Source organism: Pipistrellus kuhlii, unplaced genomic scaffold (genome assembly GCF_014108245.1).
Source record: "Pipistrellus kuhlii isolate mPipKuh1 unplaced genomic scaffold, mPipKuh1.p scaffold_m20_p_2, whole genome shotgun sequence".
Taxonomy (NCBI): Eukaryota; Metazoa; Chordata; class Mammalia; order Chiroptera; family Vespertilionidae; genus Pipistrellus; species Pipistrellus kuhlii.
This window is the reverse complement of record NW_023425515.1, coordinates 29,704,958-29,717,708: the sequence shown is the minus strand read 5'-3', so window position 1 is coordinate 29,717,708 and position 12,751 is coordinate 29,704,958. Positions and strand designations below refer to the sequence as shown.

At 35.2% G+C, this 12,751-nt stretch overlaps 1 protein-coding gene across 2 annotated transcripts in view; it reads right to left on the bottom strand.

The window, feature by feature from the left end:
- NAALADL2 (N-acetylated alpha-linked acidic dipeptidase like 2) overlaps positions 1 to 12,751 on the bottom strand; it is a 1,040,385-nt gene that overhangs the window by 823,610 nt on the left and 204,024 nt on the right. The window lies entirely within an intron of this gene.

Below are 12,751 nucleotides of genomic sequence, written 5' to 3'. Positions count from 1 at the left end.
GAACTTGTGAAGTGCAATTAACAAGTTTTTCTTGAAAAAGTTTGTGTTTGGTTTGGTTTTTGTTGCAAACTAGGGCTAAGAAGATGGCGGATGAAGAGCATATTCGGCACTGCATGCTTTACGAGTTCCAATTAGGAAGAAAAGCAAGTGAGGCTGCAAAAAACATCTGTAGTGCTCTTGGTCAAGATGCAGTTAGCACCAGAAAATGCCAGTGTTGGTTTGAGAAATTTCACGAGGGAAATTTTTCGTTAGATGACAAGAGTGGTCGAGGCAGTGTGTACAATTTTGATCAAGAAGCTCTTCAAGCTCTTTTGGTGCAAAATCCTCAAATTACCCAACAAGAGCTTGCGACAACTTTAAATTGTTCACAAAAAACAATTTCCAATCAATTGCGTGCACTTGGCAAAGTCCAAAAGTTTGGAAAATGGGTTCCTCATGAGTTGACCGACAACAACCATAATCAAAGAGTCACAATTTGCAGTTCGCTCCTCTCTCGTCAAAACCGTTTGCTGTTTTTAGAGCAAATTGTTACCGGAGATGAAAAATGGGTGCTGTATGTTAATTTGAAAAGGCGGTTTCAATGTTTGGACAAAAATGAGGCTCCATGCCAAAACCTGACTTGCATGCGAAAAAAGTGATGTTGTGTGTTTGGTGGAATTTTAAAGGAATTCTTCATTATGAACTTTTATCATCTAACCAAACCATTACAAGTGCAGTGAATAGTGCCCAATTGGAAAGGTTAGCCCAAGCTTTAAGAGAAAAAGAACATGCGCTGATTAATCAGAAGGGCGTAATTCTTCACTAGGATAACGCACGACCGCATACTACAAGAATCACTGCTAAAAACTGCGTCAGTTGGAATGGGAAGTTCTCCCTCAACCTGCATATTCTCCTGATATTGCCCCTTCTTCCGATTACCATTTGTTTCGTTCTTTGCAAAACTTTCTTCTTGGAAAAAAATTTAATAATGAAGAATGCCTCAAAAATGCATTGACCGAATTTTTTGCATCAGAATCACAAGAATTTTACAACAGAGGGATTAAAATGCTTCCTGAGCGTTGGGCACAAGTAGTAGAAAACAATGGCAACTATATTGTTGATTACATTTTGTTGTATTGTTTAAATAAATTCGATTTAAAAAAGTATTAGAAAACGACATTAATTATTACTAGACCTAATAGCAATTGGATGGCCCTAATTCTAACTGAGAACAATTTGAAATTCAAAATTTCTATAAGTTTCTTTTGTTCCTCCTTTTACTCACCTAATATTTAATGAAGTCAGCTCTTTCATGTTAAGTTCTAGTTTAAAAGGTGACATAGTAGAGGGTATCTGTTAAAAATGCTGAGTTCAGGAGTTAGCTAACCTTAAGTTAAATCTGATTTCTACTACTGCGTGATCTTAGGCAAATTAGGTAAGCTATAAGCTTATAACCTATTAAATGGAAACAAAGCAGTATATTTTCAAAGGGTTGTAGAGATCATGATAATGAGATAACACATCCTAATTACTTAGTGAAGTATCTAGGACTCAGTAATCAGGTCAGTAAATGACAGTTACCATTATGATAACTATATGCTTTAGTTGGCCTGTTATTTCTTAATAATTTCTTTGTGAGTCTTTCTTTTAAAGATAAGGAAATAAGAAACAAAGTTTTATGTAATTTTTATTAAAAATTAAGAGGCAGTATAAAAGCACAGTTGGGTCATAGGGCTTGTTAGAACGTGTAGTTTCATATTTTATGAAGCTTCATAGTTAGAAACTGGCTATAAACTATTGAGAACTTCTGAGGTAAAGTATAAAATTCTGACCCAAGAGGGCAACATAGAAGGCTCCTGAATTCATCTCCTCCCATTGACACACCTAATCTACAGCTATACATGAAGCAATTCCATCTGAAAAAAAAATCCAGAAACAAATTGGACAAATAAGAAAATGCCCATATCAAAATCTATATTGACAAACCCTCATCTACTGGGAACCACTATGAATAAAGAAGGTGGTTTGGACAATCACAAAGGTTTCAGGAACAATCAATAGCTAGGGCTGGGATGAACAATAATATTCACCTTCTAAATGAAACTACTCCATTGAGACTATGAGAAGTCACTTTAATGCACAGAAATCATAGTTGAGAAAAATGAAGAATCAAGTAACATGTTTCAAACAAAATAAAATAAAAGAACAAAATAAAAAGACAGAAACAGAAGTTAAAGGAATGGAGATTGTGATTTACCTGCTAGAGAGTTCAAAATAATGGTCATAAAAAAATGCTCACTTAGGTCAGGAAAACAAAACATGAACAAAGTGAAAATTTCAATAAACAACAAAGAAAAAAATAAATATAAGAATGTGCCAAACAGATATCACAGAGCTAAAGAATGTAATAACTGAACTAAAAAACTCAGTAGATGGGTTTATCAACAGACTAGATCAAATAGAAGAAAGAACTAAAGGACTCAAAGCAGGGCAGTGGAATTCATCCAATCAAAGGGGGCAGGGGGAAAGAAAGAAAAATAGTAAAGATAGCTTATGAGACTTATGGGATACCATCAGGTGGATCAATAATGACATTATAAAGGTTAAAAAAAAAAAGAAAAGAAAGAGAGAGAGAAAAGAGGAAGTAAAGGGTAGAAAGTTTATTCAAAGAAATAATGATTTAAAAACTTCTCTAACTTGAGAGAATAAACAAGCATCTGGATTCAGGAAGCTCAGAGAGTTCAAAAAAAAAAAAAAGAATGCAAGAAGATACTCAACAAGACACATTATGAACTGTCAGTAGTTAAAGACAATGAGAGACCCTTAAACACAGCAAATAAAACACAACTTGTTCCTTACAAGGAAGCCCCACCAGGCTATCTGCAGCCATTCTGGCATACTTCAGAAGAGTGTGGCATTATACATTCAAAGTGCTTAAAGGAAAATAGAATTCCAAACAAGCATACTCTACTAGCAAAACTACCCATAATTGAAGGAGATATAAAGCATTTTCCAGACAAGCAAAAGCTAAAGGAATCTGTCACCACTAGAATGTCCTTACCAGAAATGTTATAGGGATAAGTTTAAAATAGACTGTTATATAAGATGTTTTATGTAAACCTCATGATAACTACAAACAAAAACAAATAGTAGATATACAAAAGAAAAAAGAAAGGGATCTAAACATACCACTACAGAAAATCATCAAATCACTAAAGAAAACAGTAAGAGAAGAAACAAAGGAATTATAAAAGTCAAAATCATTTACTAAAATGGCAATAGTTAAGTTAATACCTAACAATGACTACTTTGTAAATAGACTACATTATCCAATTAAAAGACACCGTGAATAAATTAATAAGAAAACATCCAACAATGTGCTATCTACAAGATACTTATTATACATGTAAAGACCCATCTATACTGAAAGTGAAGGAATGGGAAGATATATCCCTGTTAAATGGAAACCAAAAGAAAGTTAGAACAGCTGTATTTATTTCAGACAAAAGAGACATTAAGCCAAGGACTGTAATATAGAACAAAGAATGTAGAAAATAAGAGAAGGGGCCAATCAAACAAATGTTATATTTTAAAATGTTTATGTATCTAATATAGGAACACCTATGTAAAGCAAATACTAATAGATCTGGAGGGAGAAACAGACAACAAAATAGAAATAGAAAGACATTTTAGTACCCCATTTTCAACACTGGATAGATAATACAAACAGAATATCAATAAAGAAACTTTGGACTTAAATGACATATTAGACCAGATATATTCATACAAAAGTGGGAGAATTCATATTCTTCTCAAGGGTACATGGAACATTTTCTAAAATCTATCATATGTAAGGCCACAAATCAAGCCTTAATAAATTTAAGAAGATTGAAATAATATCAAGCAGTTTTGCTAACCACAGTGTTATGAAACTAGAAATCAATTATTAGAAAATTCAGAAAATGTACTATTTAAATGACATGCCACTGAACAACCAATGGCTCAAAGAGGAACCCAAAAGAGAAAGAAAACTATCTGAAGACAATGAAAGTGGAAATACAACATACAAAAACTTAAGATATGCAGCAGAAGCATTTCCAAGAGGGGAAAGTCATAGCAATAAACGGATACATTAAAATCAAAGAAATAACTCACATAAGCAATCTAACTTCACAGTAATAAGAAACCTCTCAACAAAGAAATCCAAAACCAAGTGTTTTCACTGGTCAATTCTACCAAAGATTTAAAGAATTTTTAACACAAATCTACACAAAACCCATGATCCCTAGAAGAAAACATGGGAGGTCAATGTCTGGACATGGGTCTTGGCAACATATATATATATATATATATATATGTATATATAAATTTGAAACAAAAAAAGCAAAGGCAATATAAATAAATAAATAAACAAACAAACAAATGGGATTATATCAAACTAAGAAGCTTTTGCACAGCAAAAGAAATGATCAGCAAAATGAAAAAGCAACTTACAGAATGGGATAGATAAAATAATTGCAAGTCTTATATCTGACAAGTGGTTAATATACAATACATAAAAATAAGTCATACAACTCCATACCAAAAACAAACAATGCGTTTAAAAACTTTTCGGAGAAACTGAGGAGACATTTTACTAAGGAGATGTTCAAATGGCCGACAGGAACATGAAAAGGTGTTCAATATCACTAATCATCAGGGAGATGTGAATTAGAATCACAATGAGTTATTAGGTCCCACCTGCTAATATCCTATATACTAAAAACATAGTATTCAAATTGTCCCCTTGACTGGGAGTTGTCTGGGAGTTCACCCAGGGGGTGGGGTCAGCCAGGGGAAGGGAGGGAGGCCCTGGCCAACAGCTGGCAGCTGCTAGGGACCCTACCAGTGCCTGAATTTCATGCACTGGACCTCTTATTGCTCATGAAAAAGACAACCAATACCAGGTATTGGTGAGGCTGTGGATAAAAGGGTACCTTTGTGTACTATTCATGGAAGTAAATTGGTGCAGCCACCATGGAAAGTAATATGGTCCATCAATTCCACTTATTATATATATATATATATATATATATATATATATATATATATATATATAAAGAAATATATGAAAGAGTATTTGCACTTCCATGTTTCTTACAGCCTTACATAAAAAGTCAAGATATGGAAACAACCTAAGTTCCACAGGTGAACGGATAAAGAAGATGTGAGAGATATATATATGTTTTCACAATGAAACCCTAGGCAGCTATGAGAAAGAAGAAAATCCTGCCATTTTAGACAACATGGATGAAACTGGAGGGCATAATTCTAAACACAGCAAGACATATAGTATACCTCATGGTATCCGTTACATGTGGAATCTAAAAAAATGACAGAGGTCAACTCAGAAACAGAGAGTAGAAAAGTGGTCGCCAGTGGCTGGGTATTAAGGAAATAGTGAGGTTGATAAAAGAGTACAAACTTTCAGCTATGAGATGAATAAATTCTGAGGATCTAATTAAAATATGGTTGATAACACCATGTTATATAATTGACTTTTGCTAAGAGAACAGAACATTAATGTTTTTAGCAGAATAAATGAATGAATGAATGTATTGATATTAATTAAAGGATGTGGAAATTTCACAATGTAAATCAAATCATCGATGTACACTTTCAACATATTACTATTTGATGTGTAACCACCTATCAATAGAGGAAAGTAACAACAAATAAACACAAATAAATAAATTAAATGGAGGAGGGAGAGGCAGCATAAAAACGACCCATATTTCCTCAAAGCAATCATTCCTTCCAAGATTTGGGGCATGAATACTGCTATGTGTAGCCATAACAAATGACCATCTTTTTTTGTGTATGACCCCCTCCATGCCTAAAATTATGCTCAAACTCCAATATTTGCCAAAGAATAAGAATTTCTTATCCTAAGTAGAACTAACCACTAAGCAAGATTGCAGGCTGTCCTCACTTTGAACTGACATATTTTTTTCCTTACCTCAAATTAGTGGTAATCTAACTAATTGCATTAATAAGAGACTAATTGGTAGGTAGCTGTGTGAGCAATTATCCGATTTGCACATGTAAGTGATGTTTATTTCAAGTGTACTTCATGCCACACTTTAGAAATTTGGCTGAAAAGGTCAGGAAGACAAACTGATTCTCAGCCATATCATGCCTTGTTTACAACCATAAATAAATAGAGCATAAATAAATTAGTGACTGTGATATGCTCTTTGATGTAATGTAAAGATCTCAAAATATATTTCAATTGTGATCTACAGGTATATATATATATATATATATATATATATATATATATATATATATATATATATCATAAGCCAAATGTCTTATTTTGCCAAATATCAAAAGCTTAAACTGTACTATGTCAGATCATCTAGATAAGACAAATGACAATAATCTGTCCATGAAATCACAGAAAACAGAATAGTCATTTTAAGATTTGAATGAAAAAAAAAAAATGACTATCCCAGTAATATTACTACAAACACATAATAATGACCTCTGTCAGCACCTAAATATTGGACAAATTTTTTTTTCTTTAAAAAAAAAGAAAAATATGACTTAACTCCTAATGTCTTTTAGCAAGGCAGTTTATATTCAAGTAGTAGATTTAAGAATTGTTTCAATTTGTCACTCTTATCCTCTGTCTTTCCAATTTATAACCCTCTCCTTCATTTCCCATCTCCCACAAAATAGGGGAGGGGGCACAAGGATACATTTTCACAATATACAGAAGCACAAAACTTCTCTAAAAAATATGTATCAGTAGATTATATTTTTCAATATCATTTCAGATCTTTTATTTCCAAACTACTATGTGTTAAATCTCAAACTTTTAAATAAAAAAAAATGTTTTTTATGTAACAAAATAACATCAAAGTCATTTTAAATTACTCAACAAGTATCTTTGAAGAGGTCCCAAATTAATTAAAAGATGTGTTCATAGAAAGACTACTTCCCCAGATACATTATTTTCTTTCATTTGAAAAGCAGAAAAATTCAATAGGAGTTTAAAAACACATATATGTGTCTATATATTTGGAATGTATAACATTGAACACACAGACATGGTGATATAAAACTTTCCAAAATAGGAAACATAATTTTTACCTAGAAATAGTAACATAGAACAGAGAATTCAAATACAATTGAATTTTTAAATGATTTATATTTTCTCTGTTAGTTAAATCATAATAAATATAACCATTCACACACAATCTATTTTTTTCCATTGAATTGCTGTCTCTAGAACATTATAACCCATTTTACATATCATGTAGTATGTATTCATTTGCTATATTTCTACTATAAAAGACATTAAATATATATTTTACTGAACATTTAAGAAGACTTATTTTAAAATTGGAGCCTACTGGCTTTTGGTTGCAATTAAAACTTGCAGGTGTGTTAGTTTTTCCAACTACCATCAAAGTAAAAATATCAAAGAGCTTTAATAAAATAATCATAAACAGGGACCCCATTAAATTTTCCAATCAGAATAATCAAATTCAGTTATCATTATTAGGTAGATATGGCAAACCTCTTGAAAGTGAATTCTCCTACAGAACCATTCTCTTAGAACAATTATTTCCTTTAGACAGAAGGGATATAAGACATTCTGACATGTGAGACTAAGTGTCAAACTGCAGTGCGCAGTATTGTGGAAAGAATTATGGATCTGAGATTAGAAAGGCCAGATTATATTTAAAGGGTCTATGAAGGACCCTTGGGTACTGTATCAGCTTTAAGGGATTTATTACTAAATAAGAGATTACATGCTACACTTTCCCCCAAAAAAATCATTTCTTTTCTCTTTGACCTCTGTCTATTAGAATTAAATGATCATTAAAAAAACACACACACACACACACAAATTAAAATACATTTTAAAAAATAAAAAACAATAGAATTCAAATCAACTAACTATGACAAGAGAGAATTTCTTCTCAAACAGGAATGAAAGCCAATTTTGAGTTTACCCAAAAATCCACTCTAACTGGCTGCATTCTGAAGTTAACCTGCACACCCAATAGGCTGCAATAAGAACAGCAAGCACCTGGCAGAGACCACCCAGGGCCTGTCCACATGTTAAACATGCAGCTCTCTCCTGACAATGCCTCGTAGACTCTCTTGGTGATGCTATATACAACTGAGTAATTAAATTCTCCACTAATAGTGAATAAGTAAATAAAAAGAAACAAGAATCACACTAAAACTGGGGATTACTTGTCTGTGTCTCCCACAATCCCTATCCTGAATGAGTGAATGATTTATCTCTGAGAGAGAAGCTAGCCAGTGTATTTCCCAGTAGGTTAGAAAGTGCAACCATCTCTTTATATTTCACTGCAGAATCCCTAGTGCAGCTCCTGGGTGGGAAGGCCTCTTTGGGAACACACTGGCCATATGGTGCTAGGCCTAGGCATGAGGGTGTCCTGAGACATCAGGATAAGAAGGACCAATTGCAGCCCTTCCACTTTTCCCTGCAGCTTCACTCTTCAGAGAATCAGATTCTTTGAGTGTAAATTGGGCAGGAAATTATTTCCCACTCTCTCTACTGTAATAGAGAATTGGAGATCTAAGATGCACTTGAAATATTTTGGAGACCATAAAGCATTAGTCAAATAAAAGTTATTATGAGTGTATAGAAGAAAAAAAGTTACCAGATTTAGTCTGGCCCTATTTCTAAACTTCTACAACATCTGTTCATTGATGATAAAAATGTACTTTAATTGAAAAGTAATCCTCAATGAACCTCTAAGCTATCAAAGTGTGCAATACGTACAATTCCTGCTTCTATCTTCTACATACTCCTCTTTTTGAAAAGTTAACAAAAACCATTAAACAGGAAACACCAGCATCTTTATAATTATATCTTTACCAATTAAAAAGGCAACAAACCATGTTCAAATCAATCTGGGTGGAAAATGAGAATTTCATCTCCTAAAAAGCATGGGAAGACTTGCACATGCAAATGAATTTGCATCTGGATCTTCCATGCAAATTGTTAAAAGGAAAAAATGATCTTTTTATTCCTTATCTAAAAACAGATACATTTTAAACATCTGAATCATTCCTGATAAACCAACTGAATACAAATTAAAACCAGAGCCTTGAATTGTAGCCATTATAAAATAAAACAAATAGATTAATTCCAGCTGCCAAATACACAAATAATTTTGGTGTATAAATGAAAAACAGATTTTCTAGTTAATTCTGAATATCTTGAGAAACAAATCTTCTGTTTTCTACTGACAAAAGAAAAAAATGTGGATGAAACTACTTCCAACGTAATTACATAGAATGTTTGCTGGGCATAATTATTTTCACGCACATGTTTTTCTAAAATCTGTTATGAATTATAGAAATAAGCATTTTATAGATAAAGAAAACAGTTTATGCAGGGCCTAGTAAGAAACAAATAATTTATCTCATTGCAGAATGTTCAAATTTTTTTCTTTAATCTATGTGATCCAGCAATATGAAAAAAGTATCTGCTTTTTCATGATCTAAATGAGAATAAGTTGTTAGGCCTGTCCTAGATGGTCTGTATGATCATCTATATGTCAAGGCCATTAAGCCATTCCACACTCTGGAAACAGCTCTGCCTTAAGCCGTTTTAGGTTGTTATAATGAAATACCACAGATTGGATGGCAACAGAAGTTTTTCACAGTTCTAGAGGCTGGGAACTACAAGATCAAGGCACTGGCAGAGTCAGTGTCTGGTTTCTTTCTGGTTCCCAGACAGCACTTTTCTCTGTTCTTTCATGTGGAGTAAACGGTGACCTAGCTCTTCGGGATCTTGCCATTTAGGGCACTAATCCAAGTCCTGTGGGTTCCATCCTCTTGATGCAGTCAACACGAATGGGCCCCACCTCCATAAACCATCACCTTAGGGGTTAGAATATCTACACATGAATTTTAGAAGGACCCAAACATTAAAACCATGTAGCCATCTCCATAGTTCAGGCAGGGACTAGGTGAGCAGGAAGCTGTTTCTGGATAGGTTCCTTCTACTACAAGCAACTAATTACAAGGCAAGCCTTAGACTAAATTCAAAAGGGGGGGGGGGGGGGGTTTTGTCTTTTGAGTCTGAGGCTCCCTTTTTTGGGGTACTCATTCTATGTCCAAGGATGCTACCCTCAGGTGCTCTTACTATGTGCACATCACCTATATTGCCAATATTAACCTTGGATATTGCTGATGATTTTTTATTTCAAGGGTATGGATGAAAGATAGGGGAGGAGAGAGGAATATCATTGAGCACCTACTATATGCCTAGCTCTGTTTCAGTTTCCAATGTTATTATTCCATTAATTACTCTGAAAGCAATTAGTAAAGACGAAAAAGTGTTAGCACAAGAATTCAAACATGATTTTCATCATCTTTCTTTAAACCATGCTGCCTCCATGGAAAGATAAAATACATTATATATACCCTAAGGATATTTGTATTTCAACAAAAAGGAAAGAAAAGATTCTGAAATGTGGAACTGGGACAGTGTGGTTTTCCCTTATTTTTAAAAATATACTTTTTATTGATTTCAGAGAGTTAGAGAGAGGGAGATAGAGAGAGAGATAAATAAATGATGAGAGATAATTATTGATTGGCTACCTCCTGCATGCTCCCCACTGGGAACTGAGCCTGCAACCTGGACATGTTCTCTGACCTGGAATCGAACTGTGACCTCTTGGTTCATAGGTCAATGCTCAAAGACTGAACCACGCCAGGTTAGGCAGGTTTTCTTTTCCTTTTCTTCTTTAAAAATATATTTTATTGATTTTTTTACAGAAAGAAAGGGAGAGGGCTAAAGAGCTAGAAACATCAATGAGAGAGAAACATCAACCAGCTGCATCTTGCACACCTCCAACTGGGGATGTGCCCGCAAACAATGTACATGCCCTTGGCCAGAATCGAACCTGAGACCTTTCAGTCTGCAGGCCGACACTCTATCCACTGAGCCAAACCGGTTTCAGTGGTTTTGTTTTTTTGAGAACTGAAAGAAGATAGGACAGGAGGCCCCTGCTGGTCCCTACTGTGAGTTGTTGAGATCTTAACGCAAGTGGCTGGCACCCTTAATTCCAACCTGCAGACCTCTGCTTTCTGCAGCTGCAAAGAATAATGGTGGTAACTCTTCAGGCTACTGTGTGCCTTTGTCCTCCTTTGCTACTTTTTAAAAAGTTTCAATTTCTGAAAATAAAATCTTTGAGTCAATTACTTTCCTGGCTCCTCCTGCATTTTGCCAAGAATTCAACATGCATCCTTTTATTAATTCTTCCACTGAGGACCATGATATGTTCCTACTGCTACAACCGAGGCTTTCACTAGAAGCAGACTAACATGTCTATGCCCATATGAGTTCCCTGCTTTCACTGCAGGCCAACCTTGAGAGAAAAATGATAGCATCACTTTTTGTTTCTTCAAAATATCCTCTAGCAGCAAAACCACTGGTGAACAACAGAGAGTAAATATTTTGTATAAAAGTCAGAGAAGAATGTAAACATTTCACAGGGCATAGACTCCCACTTCCAAAATGCTGGTAAGGCATGTCTACCGGAAACAAATCAGTTTCACTAAAAGAGAGATGTTGACAGAAAGCCAGAAAGGCTGGTCAACAATCTTAATTGCTCTAACCACTCACCCTTTAGTTGAGACATTGTTAGCTGAAGCAGCCTCCACCTTGTTTGTCCCATGTAAGTTTCTATTATTTCCTGCCTAAGGGCTACATGTAAATTTCTGTTTTTCTTGCCTAACATGTTTTTCCCAAAGCCTCAATAAAAGGGGATGGCAGGGCCAGAGCAGGGAGTAGTTCTTCCATTAGAGTTGGACTACCACCTGGTCTCCCCTCATATCACCAAATTGAATTTCTTCAAGTCTCTTTACATTTGTGTGCGGCCCTCCTCCAGGACCCGGACCCTGAATTGGAACCCTTTCCACACAGGACATGAAAGAGAGTCCTACACATGTCTGCGTGCCAAAGCCTCTCTCCCTAAGCATCCAGCCAGAGTGCTCTTCACCAGGACCTGCCCATCCATTAAGTCCAGGCCTTGCTCATCAGCTGTCCCAGCAATGGCGTCCATGCATGTGGTCTCCCTGCCACCACCTACCCCAAACCTTGCAAGTATTTTTATGCCGAACAAAGGTGTTTTGCCTTAACTTCCTGGACTTGAGTGCTTAAATCTAAGCACTTTGCAGCAAATTGGTCTCCAAGTATTCGGACTTCCCCTCCTTAGCAAAAGCAGTTGATCTTAAGTAATAATAATAAAGATAACATTCTGTCATCTTACAGGAGTCCAGAGTTTAAGGAAGAAAGATGGGTATGCACAGAGACAATTATTTTGTGGAGGGAAAAATGTTAAAACAGAAATTCATGGGCCTTTTTTTTTTTTTTTTTTTTTGCTAGGAGTATCAGGAAACACATACTGTGAACTGAAAAATAGGTACTTGAAAAATAAGAGCTAGACATTTCTAAGTAAGCAAGGTTGGAAATGGGACTCTGAGAAGAGAGAAGTGCAGGGACAAAGGCAAAGAGAGATGAGAGGTCACGGCATATCTGAGAACAAATAACTGCCTGTGTCTGTGAGCTCAGCAATCGGAGCACATCGAACAGGGTGGCTTCATTTCAAAACCCACCTGCCCTCTTGCACCAGCTCCTCCCTCATGCAAAGCTGTGCTCTGTCTCCCCATGACAGAGGCCGTGCTGGCTGCATGTATGGGAGCACCGCTGATAAGGCTCATTTAATGGTTT